This window comes from Rhinopithecus bieti, unplaced genomic scaffold (assembly GCF_001698545.2).
Source record: "Rhinopithecus bieti isolate Rb0 unplaced genomic scaffold, ASM169854v2 scaffold_62241, whole genome shotgun sequence".
Lineage (NCBI taxonomy): Eukaryota > Metazoa > Chordata > Mammalia > Primates > Cercopithecidae > Rhinopithecus > Rhinopithecus bieti.
The window spans coordinates 20600-26655 of NW_016823697.1; positions in this window are offsets into that span (position 1 = coordinate 20600).

Consider the following 6056-nt stretch of genomic DNA (forward strand, 5'->3'; position numbering starts at 1 on the left):
TCCTTTGTAGGGACATGGATGCAGCTGGAAACCATCATTCTTAGCAAACTATCACAAGAACAGAAAACCAAACACCGCATGTTCTCACTCATAGGTGGGAACTGAACAATGAGGAAACTTGGACTCAGGAAGGGGAACATCACACACTGGGGCCTATCATGGGGAGCGGGGAGGAGGGAGGGATTGCATTGGGGAGTTATACATGATATAAATGATGAATTGATGGGTGCTGACGAGTTGATGGGTGCAGCACACCAACATGGCACAAGTATACATATGTAACAAACCTGCACATTATGCACATGTACCCTAGAACTTAAAGTATAATAATAAAAAATAAATAAATAAACAGCAGGCATATACAATAAAAAAAAAAAAGAGATTCTGTGGGTATAAATGAATTGGCTAAGATTTTAAAGAAATTATTTAGTTTTTTTCTGTAGGTTAAACATTAAAATGATACTGTTATGGGGCCAGAATCTTGGCACACATGTCCAAATAATGGGGTTTTCTTACAAAATTGATCTGCTGTTTGATGGAAAATTGTAAAGGGTTCTAAAAGTTTATGAAAACCTTACCTTATGGTAAAACATAAAACTGGATGGAGAGACAAAATTTTGTTTAAGAAACTAGCCTTACATTAAAAATACACTAATGCAAAATTAAAGTTGGTTTTCTGTTTTGAAGATGATTTTTTATGTAATGTTAAAGGATAATGAAAGACTTTTGTTTTCTCCTTTGGGTAAATGGCAGAGAAAAAAAGGGAGAAGAGAGAAGAGACAAATGTAATTAGCCTCATGCTATCTTTATTGGTTCTTGTTTGGAAAGCTAAGTCTCCTATCAATCAGAGTAAAAGTTTTCTTTTTTTAAAAAAAATGATGGAGTCATCATTTTGGCCAAATTAATGACTTATTGTGAACTAGGATTCTATTTTGTGATATCCAGTATTTTGAACCTTTGATATTTGACAAACTTTCCAAAATTAAATTGTAAAATATGTCTCTTTCTAACCTAATATTTTAGATATCACATCCTCTGAAGTCCAAAAATGACATTTGGCTTATTTGGTACAAAAACCATACAGGAAACATTATCTAATATGAAATAATGTTTGGTTTTCTTTGGTCTATATTTGTGTAAATGTTTTATTGGTATACATTCCAAAATTATGTAAAGCTGCTGTAATTCTAATATGACTTAGTATATGTTACCAGTAATAATCATAAGTATTATGTTAAATGACTGTGTGCCACAGAGGTAAATTGCCTTGTCAATTGTGTCTTTAACTGTGGCTCCCCTAAAATTTTTTTTATCCACAGACAATTGTTGTCTCACTTCAGTCCTCTTTTAAAAATGATCTTATAATCAGCTATAAAATTTAACAGATGCTTTTAAATGCAGGTTTCTGATTAATAACTGTGGGAGATTATGACATTAAAATAGAAAAAAAACTTTCAAATAGAAAAGTGAATGGTGTTTGGTTTTCTTTGGACTGTATTTGTATAAATATGTTATTGGTATGTATTCCAAAATTATGGAAAACTTCTATAATGTTGATATAATTTAATGTATATTACCAATAATTATAATTGTTATATAAAATGGTTGTATGCCACAGAAGTAACCAAAATTCCTAGTCAACTGTACCTTTAATAGTGGCTAGAGGCTTTTGTCATCCACAGACGTTTTGTCTTGCTTTGATCCTTTTCACAAGGCAGTTTATAATTTGATATAGGACTCTGAGTGCAGGTCTCACATAATTTTAAAAGTTGTGCTATTGGAATGGAGGGAAAAAACAAACTTCTAGGACTCTCATGGAGCACTAACGCGTTAAACATTGCTAAACCTTTTGTTTTCAGAGTCAAGAGAGCATATTTATTTAGAGCTATTTGAAACTTTTAACAAGTGAGTAAAACATACTTCTGTGAAAAAAATTTAGATCATATTTGTTCCTCTTTACCTGATTTCTCCAGAATTTGGAAACTATTTGTGAGCATTCTCAATTTATGGCAGTATCGCTAATTGCATAAGTACAATAAGAATCTGTTTTCTTTTGTAACAGGGCACAATTGGAGAAATTGGTTATTTTACCAAGGCTTTGAATGGAATGGTATACTTCCTTCAAAGAATCAAAGTTGACTTACAGAGCCAATTAAAGCCTGTTGTGGCATCCGACCACATACCTTATCCAAACAGAGTCTCTGTACAAGGTTCCTGACCTGTGGTAAGTAAAGAATGTCACTTTCTAACAGGCCCAGGAACCCCAAGGTATCTTGGGACCTCAGGAGGAGAGGAATTTATCTAACTCAAAGGAATTTGAGGGTACAAACCCATGCCTGGTCTCAACTTTTAAAAAGTCTTATCTGAGATTCTTCATGGAAAAGAGTTCTAGTAAAGCCAATTTAAAAAGCCAAAGTGACAAATAATTATTCTTGCTGTACTTTATGCAAATAATCAGCCCAAGTACAGTAAGACTAAAATTTATTTTGGAAACAAATCAATTCTATCATCATTTGTTTTAATAAAATGGGGACTGGAGAAAATCATGCTTCAGAAGAAAACTATAGTACACTGTTGTTAGTTGTTCTTGAGGTTTGTTCTCCAATTTAGGCTAAATTCTAAATTCTTTGTGGGTTGGAAGTCCCCAGACTGATGCTTTCAAATCTTTAGTTTTAAAATTGGGAATTGTAACCCTCATCCCAAGACTCATTATTTACCTTACAGTAGGCTGTTCACTTAAACACTGTAGTAAAACTATAGATGAGAGTACTAATGTTTTGGCCATGCAAGCCTTGGAAGCTCAACCAGGCCAGCATGAGTACACTCAGACAATTGCAAAGTGGTTACACTCTTCTCACCTTGGGGTTTACTCCCATTCCAACCACATCCCCTATAGCAGGAAAAAGCAAGAGTGATTGGCAGCCTTTTCCTGTCTTCATAACTTACAGCTTAAGATTAAGGTGTTATAAAACCCAAAGAGAGCGATTGAAACTGTCTTTGCAAAATTATGACTGAGATGGTGAAAGAGATTTAACTTAACTGACTCCTTGCTTCTAACCTCCAAGCTGTCCTTGTTCATTCCTGGGTGTAGGAACTCTCTATGATTTCATCCCTGACCAATCAGAACTCTTGGCTCACTGGCTTCCCCCCGCCCATGAAATTATCCTTAAAAACTCTGCTCCCTGAGTGCTTGGGGAGACTGATTTGAGTAACAATAAAACTCCGTGGGAGGCTGAGGCAGGAAAATGGCATGAACCCGGCAGGCGGAGCTTGCAGTGAGCTGACATCGCACCACTGCACTCCAGCCTGGGCAACAGTGCAAGACTCTGTCTCAAAAATAAATAAATAAATAAATAAATAAATAAATAAATAAATAACCTCCAGTCTCCTGTACAGCTGGCTCTGCATGAATTACTCTTTCTCTATTGCAATTCCCCTGTCTTAATGAATTGGCTCTGTCTAGGCAATGGGAAAGGTGAACTCCTTGGGTGGCTATATCATTGAAGAGAGAAGGATAATTTTGTAGGAGAGGTAGTCCTTTTGGGTTAAAAGACCCCAATTATGAGTTGATAGAGGATACTGAACTAGTGCTCATTATCTGATGCATAGTAGTTACTTAAGATATGCTTGTGAAATAAGTAACAGAATGACTGAATGAATCCATAAATTAAGTATTAACAAAATAAAGGGAAAAGGAGATAGGCACATGCCAATAATAAAATTGCTTTCTTTGCAATTGGGTCAAGGTTCCAAATGTCCGATGGCATGTTGCTGAAATTGTATGAACTTTCTGTCTTTGCAATGGATCCTACTGGTTACTAAAGCCTGGATTGTATGTAAAATAATATGTCCAAAAAGCTGAAACATGAAATTATTCTCAATTCAGTTTCTCTAGACCCAAATTTGCTGGTGTTCCTATACAATTTTAATGTGTCCACTTCATGCTTATATCTTTTGTACAATCCCCACAAAGGAAAAGGACATAAGAGAGAAAGAGACTTGGAAAAAAATGAGTAATAAATAGAAAGATAAGGAAAGGAAAGAGAGATGGTAATTTCTACTGCAGTAGCAATAGAAATTAAGCTTAGAGAGGAGAGGAGTAATTCTGGAGACCTATGACCTATGACCAAGGGTCCAAATGTCACACTGACTCCCCTCATCTGTGTCTCATCTTCTCAGGTGAATTTCCATGTTCTTGGGGAACTCTGAGCAGGTGAATATTCAAAATTCTTTGTCCTTATAATGGGATGGAAAATTGGGTTTTATCACAATCTTTCACTGATATTTTGACTTAATATGATAAGTTAAAAACTATACTGATCATACCTATCTGACAAAATTCCAATCACGTGTGATCCTAATCACTGGTTCTCTTCATATCTGGAAAAGAGCAGCTGAGTGCTGCTAGAGCAACTCACTCTTTGAGGTGAAATGTTCACTATAAATTCATGATGATCAACTTCAAAATAGTTGTCAGCACCATTCAGCAATCCTCCTGTATTTCTTTAGTTCTCTCACCATTCCACTCTGTACACTGGTCTCAAACTTTTCCTGCTCTCTGAAAAAGCCCAGTCCTCCCTCCCTTCTTTTCTCACAGGTGATCATTGGTTGACCCTTTACATTTCTGCCACCAAACATAAAAACTTACCCTTATCCTCATTCATTCTGTACTTACCCTTATCATCATTCATTCTATACTTTGTCCCTTTTCATCAACACAGCACTGCCTCTTTTCCTACCTAACTCAGTCATCCCTAGAAATCATCCATGACACCTCCTCATCCTTCATACTCCACAACCAATTCACCACCAAATCCTGTTCATTGTGACCTCTAAGTAACAGCCCTTGAATAAGTCCTCTTCTCTCCATCACCATTATTATCAAGGTTCAAGAATAACTGTTTTCTCCGACCTGGACTATTGCCATTGCTTTCTAACTAATCTCTCTACATCCATTCAATAACTCTACCAACTTGTTTTTTATTTATTTATTTTTTTAAGCCAGAGTCTTGCTCTGTCACCCAGGCTGGAGCGCAGTGGCACGATCTCAGCTTGCTGTAACCTCTGCTTCCCAGGCTCAAGCAATTCTCTTGCCTCAGCCTCCCAAGTAGCTGGGACTACAGGTGTATGCCACCACACCTATCTAATTTTTTGTAAATTTAATAGAGATGGGTTTCACCATGTTAGCCAGGATGGTCTTGATCTCCAGACCTCGTGATCTGCCCGCCTTGGCCTCCTAAAGTGCTGGGATTACAGGCGTGAGCCACCGTGCCTGGCAATTTATTCTTTAAATTTTCTTAGATATTTTTAAATGTTATATTACACATATAGTGAAAACTTCAAAAAACAGAAACATCTAGCTCAATGCATTATCACAAATCCTGTTTAACCACCACCCAGGTTAAGAAAGAGCATTTGCCAACACTGCAGAGGCTCCCCCATGCTGCTTTCCTTTCAATTACTAGCCCTTCCCACTCCTAGTGTCATCACTATCTTGTCTTCTAACACCACATTAGTTTTGCCTGCTTTTAACTTTATACAGATAGGATCACATTGTTTACATCTTTCTGTCTGTAATCTTTTACTTAATGTTACGTGCATGAAATTCATTCATGTTGTAGTGTGTACTTGTTTGTTCATTCTCATATTACATGGTAATACTTTTACAGCACAATGTATTTATTCACTCTAATCTTGATAATCCTTTGATCTTGTTATAGTTTAGGGCTACTAAGAGAAGCATACTGCTGTGAACATTTTATCCATGTCACGTACTGCACATGTGCACCCATTTCTCTTGAGCCTATCCATTCCAGTCGCAGTAGCCAGTGACCTTTTCCCAATACAAATCTAATCCTGTGATTGTTCTCTCAATTACTTTTCATAACTCTTGGGAAAGACTAAAATCTTTAACTTTGTCCATAGCCCCTACAGAATCTTAATTTCCTTCTTTCCAAGCCTCTTCTTGACCCACACTTTCTTTCCTATCCTGAAATGGGAGATGCTCCTCACATTGCAGAGTCTTTCATAGGTCATTACTGTTGCCTGGAAAGCTG